Source organism: Tupaia chinensis, unplaced genomic scaffold, assembly GCF_000334495.1.
Source record: "Tupaia chinensis unplaced genomic scaffold, TupChi_1.0 Scaffold138390_1, whole genome shotgun sequence".
Lineage (NCBI taxonomy): Eukaryota > Metazoa > Chordata > Mammalia > Scandentia > Tupaiidae > Tupaia > Tupaia belangeri.
This window is the reverse complement of record NW_006198287.1, coordinates 2,695,477-2,709,557: the sequence shown is the minus strand read 5'-3', so window position 1 is coordinate 2,709,557 and position 14,081 is coordinate 2,695,477.

Below are 14,081 nucleotides of genomic sequence, written 5' to 3'. Positions count from 1 at the left end.
CAAGGCTCAGTGGGCTATATGTTTTGAGGTTTATTTGGGGATTCTCATTCTGTTCCATTGGTCTAACTGTCTGTTTTTGTGCTAATATCATGCTGTGTTAATGATCACAGCTTTGTAATATATTTTGAGGTCATGAAATGAGAAATTTTTTACTTTATTCACCTTGCACAGTGTTGCTCTGGTGATACAGGGCCTTGTATGATTCTCAGAAAATTTTATCATTATTTTATCTATTTTTGTGAAAAAGATCTCTAGTAGTTTGATTGGAATTGCATTGAACTTGTAGTTTAATTTGAGTAGGAATGACATGTTGAGTATATTAATTCTTCCAATCCAGTAACATGGCATGCTTTTCCACATTTTTGTACCATGTTTAATTGCATTTTGAAGTGTATCAGTTTTCCTTGCAGAGATCTTTGACATCTTTGGTAAGGTTTATTCCTAGATACCTTATAGGTTTTGTGGCTATTGTAAATAGGATTTCTTTCTTCAATTGTGTTTTAGTCTCTTGTTGGTGTATAAAAATGCTATAGCTTTTGCTACATTGGTTTTGTTTCCTGCAACATTAATAAGTTCATTTAGCACATTCAGGAGTTTTTTGGTGGATTCTTCCTGGTTTTCTATGTATAGCATCATATCATCTGCAAATAGAGATAATTTCACTTCTTCATTTCCTGCTTCTTCTTTTCCTGCTTTTACTTGATTCTCTTGTTGGATTGCAATGGCTAGTACTTCCAGTACAATGTTAAAAGGGAGTGGAGAAAGTGGGCAGGCTTGTCTTGTTCCAGTTTTTAATGAAAAAGCTTCCAGCTTTTTTCCATTCTGTATAATTTTAGTTATGGGTTTGTCATAAGTAACTTTTATTGTGTTGACTAATGTCCCATCTATGCCGATTTTGCTGAGAGTCTTAATCATGAAGGGATGTTGTATTTTATCAATGGTTTTTCTGCCTCAGTTGATATGGTCATATGGTTTTTATCTTTCCTTTTGATAATTTGATGTAGTACATTTACTGTTTTGTGTGTGTTGAACCATCCTTTCATCCCTGTAATAAAATGTATTTGGTCATGGTGTATAATCTTTCTGATATGTTGTTGAGTACGATTTGCTAGGATCTTGTTGAGAATTTTTGCATCCATATTCATCCAAAATATTGACCTGAAGTTCTTTTTATTGACATGTTCTTGTCTGGTTTAGGACTTAAGATGGTGGAGGATTCGTAGAGTGAGTTTGGGAGGGTTTGTTCCTTCTGAATCTGTAGAAAAATGTTTGCAGAGAATTGGTGTTAATTCTTCTCTAAATGTTCTGTATAATTCAAAGTAAAGCCTTCCAGACCTGGGCTCTTTATTGGGAAACTATTTATTACTGATTCACTTTCATTGTTTTTTCTAGGATTGTTCAGACTTTCTATTTCTACCTGGTTCAATCTTGGTAAGTTATACATGTTCAGAAAATTGTGCATCTCATCCAGGTCTTCTTGTTTATGAATGTATAATAGTTCATAGTGTTCTCTGATGACATTTTGTATTTCTTTCATGTCTGTTGTAATATTCCCTGTTCCTTGCTGATTTGGTCTATCAGGTTCCTCTCTCTGTTCTTCTTGATTAGTCAAGCTAATGGTGTGTCAATTTTATTTTTTCTTCTCAAAGAAACTTCTTTTGGTTTCATTTATTTGTGTGTAGTTATTTTATTCTTTATTTATTTCTGCTCTAATCTTTATTACTTTTCTTCACTACTTTTTTTTTCTAGTCCCTGAGTTGTGCCATTGAGGCTATTTATTTGCTACCTATCTGCCTTTTTCTTGTGAGCACTAATTGTTATGAACTTTCCTCTTATATCTGCTTTTTCTGTGTCCCATAGGTTATTAGCACTTGTTCTTTTTTGTTATCCTTGGTTTCTCTGAAGCTTTTGATTTTGGTCTTAATGTTTTCTGTAGCTGTAAAATCATTCAGGGGTAGGTTGTTTAGTTTCTATGTGTTTGTGAATTTTCTAAGCTCTTGCTGCAGTTGATTTCAAGTTTGATTCCATTGTGGTCAGAAAAGATGCTGGATATAGTTTCTATACTCCTGAATTTGTAAAGGCTTGTGTTTTGTCCTATCCTGTGGTTAATTACCCAAAATGTTCCATGTGGGAGTGAGAAAAATGTATATTTACTTTGTGGTAGTTGGTAGAAATACTCTATAGATGTCTATCAAGTCCATTTTACATATGGTATCATTTAGATTTTGTAACTCTTTGTTCACTTTTTGTTTAGACGATCTGTCCAGAAGAGACAGTGAGGTGTTGAGATCCCCTACAATTATTATGTTGGAGTCTCTCTCCCTTGAGATCTAACAGTGTCTTTGATGTATTATGGTGCTCCAGTGTTAGGTGCGTAGATGTTTAAAGGTTCTATCTTCTTGGTGAACAAGTTTTTTTAGTACTATGTAACGTCCTTTCTTACATCTTTCCTTTTTTTTTTTCTTTTTAGACATTTTTCCTTTTTTTAATTTAGACATTCTTTTTCTGACAAGTCTGGGAATTCTTTTATACCACCCATTATGGGAGCATGAAGTTGCTTGGGAGACAGAGAGACAGAAAGCAACAAATCACTCCCAAGGGAGGATTGCCATACCATAATCCCTTCTACTCCATTCTCTGCTTGGGATCTTGGGCGTGCATGCACACAAGTCTGGCGTGCAGCTTATGTGGCCAGGTCCACAACTCCAGCTGTGGTCTACTACGTGGGAGTCCAGCGACATAATCATCATGTCACACCCCCCCCCCTTTCAGCAAAATCATCATGTCACCCCCCCCCCCCCCGTCCCACAACTTTCATCTTAAAGTCTATTTTGTCTGTTATCAGTATCAGAATTCAGCCTTTTGTTTGATTTCCATATATATGGAATATCTGATTCTAGCCCTTCACTTTCAGTCTATGTATGTCCTAATCAGTGAGATATGTTTTTTGTAAGCATCACATACTTGGCTTGTTTTTGAATCCATTTTGCCAGTTTGTGTGTTTAATGGGGGAATTTTATCCATAACATGTAATGTCATTATTGATATTGGTGGACTTATTCCTGTCATTTTGTTAGCCATTTTCTCAGTTGTTCTTTGGTCTCTTATTTCTATTTTTCTCTCTGTAGGAATACTTATTCACTTTTCCCTTCAGTACTTCTTATATAATTAGTCTAATATTGGTTAATTCTTTCCATTTTTGTTTATATGAGAATGATTTGATTTGTCCTTCCATTTGAAAGATATTCTTGCCAGGTATATTATTCTTCCTTGAAATAGTTTCTCTTTTAATATTTGACTATTTCTTCCCATTCTTTCATTGCCTGTATTGATTCAGCTGAGAGGTGTAATATCAGCCTAATAGATAACCTCAATAAACTTACATTTCTCTCTTGCCATTTTTACAATATTGTCTTTCTGTAATTTTGAACAATCTGACTATAATGTACTGGGAAGAAGATGTTTTATATTGATTGCCTTAGGAATTCTTCTCATTTCTTGAATCTGAATTTCTCCATGTTTCTTTAAATTTAGAAATTTTTCAGGTAGTATTACATGAAAGAGGTTTTCCATGCATTTACCAGCTTCTTCCTTTTCTGAAATACTTTCATATAGATATTTGGGTGTTTAATGATACCAAGAATTATTCATATGTTATCTTCATTTTTAGTTTTTTTGTTTGTTTTTCATAATTTGGTCTATGTTGACAATTTTCATTCAAGGTCAGAAAGTGGTTGTTTTTGCATGGTCCAATCTACTTTTAATGCTTTCAAGAGACATTGTAATTTATTTTATTGTATTTTTAGATACAGAATTTCTGTTTGATGATATTTTAGGATGTCTGTTTCCTTCATTCCCTCTTTCTTGTCCTGGAATTATTTTCTTGTTTTCTGGAATTGATTGTCTGGTTTTTGTTTTTCCTTGTATTCCATTGAGGTTAGCCAACATGAATGTTGACATTCTTTTTCTGACATTTCTGTGAATTCTTTTGTACTGCCCACTAGCTAACTCTCCTCTCACCTGGAAGAGAGTTAGCTAGTTTTCTCATGTTTCTTTGATCTCTGGGCTTGTTTTTGGCAATATTGACATCTTATTTACTGGGGTAGACTCTATAATATTGGAGGAAGGACTATCAATCTTACATCTTAGGTGTGTCCCTTTTAGAGTGCTTTACCTCCAAGATCAGAGCAGATAAAGCTTATACAGGAAACTTCAGGTGGTTAGTTTCTCTACCAAACTTTTAGCTCCTTATGAGGTGGAAATAAGCTACAGAGATATAACTTAGTGAGTAGGATCAAGTCAGGCACTGTACATAGCACAGTGTGTGGCCAGGAGTGCTCTGCTCCAATTTCCAAAGACAATCCTGGGGGGTAGCAGTTCACTCATGAGAAGAGGCCTGTTGAGACCAGGCCAAGTTTTCCCAACGAGCAGGCTCCAGGATCATAAGGTGTCCGGAGTTCTGATTTTATTTTTTACTACTCCTTTTTGGTAACTTACCAGAATTATTCCCAAATTTTTACCCAATCATAGCTCACTCAATGTGTTTGTGGTTGTGAAATCTTGGACATGAGAGAGAGTCTCAGTCACATCTGGTACAAAAACGCGGTGAAGAAAGAGAGTCGCTGCCAGCAGGAAATGGGGTAGAAGTGATCAGAGAAAATTAGGCAAAGTTGAAAGTAGGACTTTTAACAGACTCATATGAGTTTAGGCAGTAACGAAGAATCTTGAGAAACATTTGAATACCTGCCTGCTTTTATAAGTAATGGGAGTTGGGGTTGTATATCATTTGAATATTTATACTTTCTTTCCTTTCTTTTCTTATTTTTTCTTTACATGGATTTAAATCGTACATTTTTAAGACATCCAAAAATGTGGACATATTTTCTTATCTATTATATGTTGAAACTTAATCCCTAATGCAATACTATCAAGAGTTGGGACATTTGGAATAATGAGGTCACAAGAGCAGAGCTCTCATGAAGTATCATGAAATGACTTTTTACATTGTTCACTTTCTATCTCCATACGTCTTCATCTTAAGTTGTTTCATGGAAACAATATATGGAATGCTCCACTTTTACCTCAAAGTCCATTGAGTCTATCTGTGTCTTTTAATCAGGAAATATGTTCCATTAACGTTTAATGGAACTATCAATATGTGTGGACTTATCACTACTAATTTGCTAGTCAGTTTCTTACTTGGTGAGTTTTAAGCTGCCAGGTTCAGGATTCGAATAGACAATTAAATGGGAAACAGTGATGTGAGCATTGTATCATCTTCTGGTCCCCATTAATGTTCTTTTAAATTGGTTTTGTGAATAGATTAGAAGTTTTACTTGAGAAAATTGACTGCTGTAACCTAACCCCAATACTTAGATTCTGAATTAGCTGAAGAGAAAAGGAACTTTTACTTCCAAGGAATCACTTATGAAATAGTATTGTTGCCTTAGTAATGTCTCCTAGTCTTGACAGATTAGACTGAGGGATCACCTGTGGTAGTCTGAGTTCTGTATGTAAAAGTAAGTAATATCCAATAATCTAATATTTGATGACTCTGTATCTCCACTCTAGGTTGAAAGGTGGTAATAATTCTCTTTAATAGCCAGTCCCATCCAGTCACTTTTATTCCCTAAAGACATAGAAAGACTGAAATGTCAACAGCTTTTCTACTACTGCACATTCACTTCCTTCTTTCACTTAAAATATCCCCAATTGCTTTGTCCCAAATGCTGCCTTTAAGAAAGTGTTAGGTTTTTAAAAAGTGTCTACAGGAACCAGCAGGTGGTGTGATGTTTAAGGAGCTAGATTCCCACATGTCTGACTGTATTTTTGAATCTGGACCCAGTGGTTTGAGTAACCATGCCAGGTCATATACTTGCATACCCAAAACTCCAAGCGAAGATTAAAGGAGAAGAATTTGTGTCATAGTAATTCCCCTGGGAATGATTTTTCACTTCCCTTCTCACTGTCTTTCTCTGTTAATCTCTAGCAAGCCCACATGCCACATGGTAAAAAGCTTAAAAATGAAGTGTCTACAATTCCAAAAATTCTTAAATCTGTGGATCAGAATGTATCCATGAATAACCTTTCTTCTTCATTTCCATAGCCATTTGTCTATTGACTCTTGCTATACCACTTTACAGAATCCTCTCTGTACTTATTATTTGACTACATGCCCATCTGTACTTATTATTTGACTACATGCCTATCTGCCGTAATTTACATGGAGTTCCTTGTCAGAAAGAACAAGCACTGCTTTGGCTTTGTATCCCAGCCCCATTAACTCTTCCCCCACTTAAACTAAACATATGGTTATTACCTGTAAGAGGTGTTCAGGTTTTATGTACGGAAGTTTTGAGGTGTAACAGTATGCTGAGCACATACTTCAACAAACAACACTGATTGGAAACATGGGGGCTCGTACAAATAATACATCTTGGAACAATACGGATCGGTTAAAATTGCATTCTTACACTAAAACAGCCTGGCAATGCTATGAAGATTTCAGCTTCCGATTAAATCTTTTATCCACAAATGTAACCCATTGAGTGAGTTCTTTAATATTTATGTCTATGCTGGCTCAGTGACACACTGCTAATGTGCACCTTAGGTGAGGCTGGATCCATATGGAAGACTGGGAACTCAGTTCTCCAGTGAGCCTGAAGTCTCTGAAGTGTGTATCATGATCCAGGCTGAGTAGGTGGTTGAGTGGTGATGGATCATCTCTCAAGGACATGCTGATGGTTTTTATCTTTCCTCTGTTTCTCACTCCATGAAAGAAAGAAGAACATCTGAAAAAAAATTAAAGCTTAATAGTTTTTAAAAATTAGTTAACCTATAAACACTCAATCTAGATGAAAATCACTTCATTACTGGACTGCCTTGAATGCTCATGATCATAGAGTAAATAGAGTTCTTTATAAAGAGAATTTTTGTTTCCTTCCATGAACAAAAGAGAAACAGAGAGAAAGAATCAGAGACAAAGAATCAGGCATCCTTAAAAGTGTTTTTACACTGTAACCTACACCTACATTTAGTGAGACTGAGATCATGGGCATGTATGCATATCGTCATGTTCAAAGAAGTCTCTGGATGGGAACCTGGAACTGTCCTATGTAGTCAGCCTCACAGAATATTGTGTTACCACTATATCCTTGTCTGTCCCCAGTGAGGTATTTTCTTTATTTGTTTATTTGTTTGTTTAGGATTTGGAGATATTTATTTTTTCTATGTGGTGCATGTGCTTACCGAAGAGACAGAGAGAGACTTAAAAACGGAAATGTATTTTCTGAAGCCTCTTTTTTGTGCATGGACTGTTATTGTCAAGGAAGGGTTGTCAGTTCATTAAATATAGTATCTCAACCTTCTCTTTCTCTGGTGAAGCAAAAATAGAGAACTTCTTGGCTCATAAATTGGATGACTTTCAGGCACTGATGTCAGACAAGAAACATTTCATTCAAACTATTGCACCTCATCATAGGCCAAGGTTCATGGGGTTAAGTGCCCTTGACTACAGTCCTTTCTTCCTTTTTTTCTCACTACTTAAAAGCTGCACACTCCCACATGGCCGGCCGCAGTTTGAATCCTGGACCTGGTGGCTTACTTTCTCACTTTCCTTTTTCTCTCTTTGTCTCTCTCTGGTCAAATTAAAAAAAATGAATGAATAAGTAAAATTAAATAAATAATTTTTTAAAAAGCCAGTCTTATTTTCAGATTCTGAATGTATCCAGGTCTCACTGATAAAGCTCTCAGTAGCATGTCAGATTATCCCAGCATTTTAGGAAGTGATAGAAAGCTTAAAAATGTTACTGAGAATATGTTACAGTCTGATTTAAACTTCAAGACAGTGACTCCTCAGAACACTCCATTTCTGGGAAAACATCCCAATTCCCAATAGCAGCAGTGTCTCTAGCATCTTTTACTCTTTTTGACTGGATAAGATACAGGGACTCTTTGGCCTTATGCAAATCACCAGCTACCTTCAGTCTTCCACTTTGTTCAGTTGTAAGTTTTGTGAGTGTGTCATTTAACTGTGTCTTCAACAAATTTAGCTCTTCATTCGGTCTTACTGCTTCAGAATATGAATCATCAAGTTTTTCTGCAATTCAGTCAACAGATCTTTCAGCTCTCTGTAACAGAGGTAGATTGCTCAATTTCTGCCTTCTCTAGTTCCACTTCCAAATGCTCTCACTCTCTTCTCAGAGTTTTAATATCTTTATTTTCTCTTCTTAATTGCTCTAGCTCTTGTTCTGTGATGTGAACAGTAACTGCATCTGCTTAATGATCTTTTGTGACTTATCAACCTTAACATTTATTTATTTTCTTCTTGGTCCACGCTTCTCTGTAGTTTCTGTAAAATTCATTCTGTTTCTGCAAGGACAGATTTATATTTTTCATACTCCAGCTGTAACAATGTGTGCATTTCTTCAACTTCTTTCAACTTGTTCTCTAGAACCTTACCTGCCTCTGAATCTGACTTTTCAGCCACACATTCTTTTGCCTATTTTGCCAATTCATGCAACCATGCAGTATAACTCAAATTGCAAGGTACAGACATCTTTGGAAATAATAATCTTTTGAGAACTTCTTTAGCCTCCAAGTCAACAGATTCTACAAGTTGTTGTCTTTCATTGTTGGTTTTTGGTTTTTTTTTTTTTTTTCTTTTTGGAATTCAATGGCATCCTTCAAAAAACCTAAGTCATTACAGAGACAAATTATTTCTTTCTTTCTGAAATTACTTTTAATTATTCTTCATGAAAGGGAAAAGATGATACCTATTAGTAGTTCTATTGCAGAAATTGCTTCAGTCCGTAAACCAGCAGCTCACAAAGTAGAAATAACAATACCAGACTTTAGAGTGAAGTGATAGGGGAACCGTTCATTCCAGCTTAACAGAAAGCATTGTATTATATTTTGACAAATTAAAGCCTTATTTATGCTTCACCATTTCTACTTTGTTAAAAACACTAAATAGAGTTTTGTCTTTTCTAATCCTCATTAGACTACCGATTTCTAGAGGGGAAAAAAGGCAACTCCATAGACACCATCAGAGTCTAGATTTATAATAGAAACTTTTGAATAATTATGCCTATACATTTCTGAAGGTGAAATAAACTGTAATCTTTTATATTATATAGCTCAACAAAATTGTTCAGAAGATCACAGTGGGAAAGATGATGTAAAATTAAACATTTTAATACTGATGATGTTGTACACTGTTTTACTTAATATTTTGGGGAGTAACTGCCTCTGACTTCAACTAAAGAAAACACTTTTTTGTTGCTAATGTAATTGATTTTTGTAATGACCTCAGAGTCTTATTATTAAAAAAAAAAAAAAAAAAAGAAAGAAAGAAAGAAAGAAAGAAAGAAAGAAAAGAAAAAAGAAACAGTCACTGTGAGCCAAGTCAGCCCCAGGCTGCATTGGGACCACTTCCCAAGAAAGCACAACTTGTTCACACCAGCCGCTGTCCATATCTGTGATAAAATCTGAGCCAGCCAAGGCTCTGGAGCCCACAGGACATCAAGATAACCACACACCCAAATCAGCCCTTGTCTTACCAAGTATTTCTGTAATTAAGTCCTAGGTAAGTGCAGGTGTTCTGTGTGATGAAACGTTGTGTGACACATAAGGAATATTTCTTACCATGTCCACTGTGATATTACAAAAACTGCAATCATTGCTTGCTTCTCTCTGTGGCCTTACCCTTTATAAAGAGAGTGGGCAGAACTTCCTCGCCAGTCTCAGCTTGTGGCGAGGTCTGTCAGCTATGAGGATCCTTTATCTTCTGTTTGGGTTGTTCTTCTTGATCTTGATTCCTACTCCAGGTAAGGTGGACTGGAAAACAGAGGGTTGAAAGAACTGAGAATATATAAATAAGAGTGTTTCTTTCTGTTCTTCAGGGATCTTATAACAAAGTAGATTTGTCATATAAGAACTAGGCATCATCATTTTGTTTTTCCAGACAAGGATCATTTAATACTATGAAGTAGGTTTCCTGATCATTTTTGATCCCCTCTTCAGATGCTAAATAGCTCACAAAAGCTCTCTCTTTATCCACCTTCATGGGCCAACTGCTTTTACCCATTAATAAGACATAAAGAATGTGGTTAAAAAATTTTATTTCAGCTGAGAAGATTGATTTAGTCTAAGGACAGAAGCACAGATCTCCATTTTCCTAAGCTTATTGGTCATGGAGGTTAAGTCTTTTGGTCACTTGGGAAGCCAGAGGATCACTACAGCTGCCAGCCCCTCCACATGGTCTTCCAGGAGAGTTTGGTGGTCATAGCACTTCCTTACTGCCACTGTGGGTTCAAATCTGGCTGTAACTAATAAAAATATTGTCTATGGGTTGTTCAGTTCTACTTTCTTTTACTTTTGATTTTATAGAAAAAGAAATAAAAAGAGGGGAGCAGACGAATTATTTGAAGATTTCCAAAGCCTTGTACTAGTACCAAAAGCTTTCTAAAACTTTTCTATATGTTTCATTTTTTTTTTCATTGCAGGTAATGGAGCACTTATGCGAATGAAACGAAACATTTTATGTCGTGTAAGAGGTGGCCGGTGTGCTCCTCGTCAGTGCCATTCATACGAGACTCTGATAAAAGGGGCGTGTATTCCAGAGCACACATGCTGCAAAAGAAGATATTAAAAGTCCAAGGCCAAGTGGTGTTGCTGTTGGATCATCACTAGACCCACCTGTGAAGGGTTTAGTGTTGACATCCAAACAGCTCCCTGAGCATGTCAGATGCATATACGGACAATCTGGGTTGGCTGAGCTCAGGGTAAATCTAAGCCTGAGGACCCTGTTTGAAGTGCTTGACCCCATCTCTCTTTCATGGAATAAATGACAACATAAACTTAAAAAATGAAAATAAGAATTAAAGATGTTGTAAAGTGAGAAAATGTGTCTGTACAGCTTATAAAAATAAAATGAAGTTTCTTTTTAAAATATTAGAAACTTTTTTCTTTTCAAATTTCGGTTATTGTGGTATTTGTTATTAAAAGCAACCAAGGAAGGACTTAATAGCTCTAGTTTTATTCATGTGAAGTAGAATCACTTTGTAGGGTTTTTAGCCATAGTTAGAAGGGCGCTATGGTTGCAGTTCTTGTCTTATTAGAGTGGTAACACTCTGATGGATTTCCTGATGTGTCACACAATGTTTCGCCATGCAGAATACCTGCACTCACCCAGGAGCTAATCAGACACCTAGTGCGTAAAGCAAAGCTCAGTGTGGACGTGTGCCCATCCTGATGTTCCCTAAGCTCCAGGGGCTGTCCCTCTCTGGCTCAGATGGATGTAGGTGTGTATGGGTCTGGTGTGGGAAATTTGTGCCCTTTTTGGGAATTCCTAAACTTGTTTTCCAAGGGATATCTGGTTTTATTTCTCTTATGTTAACTTGATAGATCAGTGAAATTGGACTCCCTATCCTTTGAATATATGCACTTTGCTTTTTTGCCACCCATTTCCTTAAGCAATTCGTCTTCTATCTGGAATGATATGTCTCCACCAAACTATCTCAAAACTTTAATATGTCCCCAGGGGTCATCCCAAATCCTACTGAATATGTTATTTCTTAGAGAAATGGGGAATCTGGATTTTAAATAAACATCTCTTTTCCTTTTCCATCATTTCTACTTTTTCTCCAGTTGAGATCAAGTCTGGTTTATAATCACTCCTTCAACTTCATTTCTAAACTTCCATTTTTCCCTTTGCAGTATCTCAAGTTTTACCAACTTTTGAAAGCATAGCCTATTTTCCAAATATATATAGTCCTCCCTGTCATTCACCACAATGGTCTGTTTTGAATCCTCCTTCCACAAATCTTGGTTGGCTTTGCATTGTAAACATGTGCATTCTGTCCATCTCTATATTTGGGTGCAGGATCCATAAAAGCAAGGACTTTGTTGCAGTCCTTCCTGGACTGTGTAAAGTGCCCTGAGTATGAACGCTGCTTATTAAGAGCTTACTGAAGAAAATTTAAATGATTTCAAGGTAGAGTAGTTCTGGAGAGCCTGAGGCAGCTGGCTGCTGGATCAGGGCAGCCAGAAATCCTTCCGCCCATCTTCCCCTGTACCCCAGAGTTGAACCTCACCAACTCAGCACCAGGTACACCTGGTCTGGCGAGACAGGGGTAGGAACCAACACCTAAAGCTGACTTCATACCACCTTCTCTCATTGGAAGACAAGGCCCTCTCCCAGGAATACACCTGAGAAGTAGAGTTCCTCTTCCCCTCTGTCACACACAATCACACGAAAATAGTATGAAGAAGAGTACAAAGTGGTCTGTCATCCTTGAAATATCCCCCAATCAAGGCCTGATGGAAAAAGACAAGAAAACTAGGCTCTCAAGAAGAGGGGCAAAAGGACCCCAAAACATGAGCCCCACTTCATGTTCCATCCAAAATGGACTAATTGCCCTGGGAATTGTGCTTGATAGTACACACTGAGGGAGCCAGTCAATAGGTATAAAGAGCTATTTTCAGACATTAGAGAACAAACAGTACAGGACAGAGACTGCACACTGATGAGAAACAAGTGAATTGAAACCTATGGTTGTTCCCAGCTTACTATAGGAATGGGTTCCAGGTCACGGCAGAGGAAGGAAGACCTAGACAGAGACCAGAAATCCTGCAACATTGAGCCTGAGATCAAAGTTCAGGCAGGACAAGGGTGTCCCAGTAGGAGGCAGAATATCAGAGAGGGGGCATCTGAAAGGAGACAGAACCCTTGAGCAGGATGGGAGAGGAACACCCAAAAGGGATTTGTGGTAATTTTGGGAAACACAGCTGGAGAAATTCACATTCTCTTCACAAAACGGAGAGACCAGAATTCTCAGGGAAGTACTCAACAGTTGTGATACTGTTTAGCACTTGATTAAACTGTCTTGCAGCTACTCTAAGGAAAAAAAAATTCTTTTTTTAGTCCCTGCCCTGCCCTGCCTCCCCTCCCCCTCCTGGCTCTCAGAGTCCTATACTCTTTTTTTTTTGGAGAGGTTTTTGCTATAGGGAGCGTGCACTGACTGACAGATGGAGAGAGACAGAGTCAGAAAGTGAGAAATCACCCCCCAGGGGGGATGGCCACGCCGCAATCCCTTCTCCTCTGTTCTCCTCTTGGGATCTTGGGCACGCACGCACACGTGCCCAGCGTGAGTTTTAAGCCACCGGGTCTGGGATCTGAACCGCGGTCGACTACATGGGAGTCCTGCGACATAGCCATTACGCTAACTGCTGGTCCCCCAGAGTCCTCTACTCTAAGAAATCATTAAAAATGTATTTATTTTGTAGAGTTACATTTAATCACCATGTATCTTTACAGTGTACAACATTGCTTTTCCCAGCACAAATACAATACTTATTAGTCAAGACAAAACATTGCCATATATATTATCATTAGCAGGTAATTTTTCACTTTTGTGTCAATTAAATTTATTTTTCCTCCATTTTCCTTCCTTTCCTCTCTCTACTACCTAACCCTGTTTTACCACATCCTTACTATCTCTACTATCTGCAGTTGCCCTGCTAAGTAATTTACCTGTCAATTCTTCACTTTATTCCAAACAGTAGAGACATTCGGTACATATTGAGTGGGGACGTACAAAGTCTGTCTTTCATAACCTGGTCTGCTTTGCTCAGCATTAAGTTGTCCATATTCATCCACTTTGTACCAAATATCAGAGTCTTATTTTTTTAATGGCTGAAGTATTCCATAGAATATATATATGCCACTTTTTTTTTTTTTCAATTCACTCATCTATTTTGGACATGTGGGTTGAGTCCTTGTCCTAGCAATTGTAAATAATGGTTCAATATTCTTCTTCCGGTCCAGTGACTAGTGAAAAGCCAGAATCCATGTCCACCTGAGGTAGGCCTAGCCCTGCCTCTTTAACCAGAAAGCCTTTGCCCAGAACCTCTTTTCCAGCCCAACAGCCAGCAAAAAGCCAGAGTCCATGTGGTTCTGAGGTGGGCCTACCCCTGCCCCTGTAACCGGAAATCCTCTGTTCCAAACATCTTGCCTAGCACACAGCAAAAAGACAGGTAGGGTGGTCTCTGTATTCTTTCTGTCTATTTCTCTCTCACTC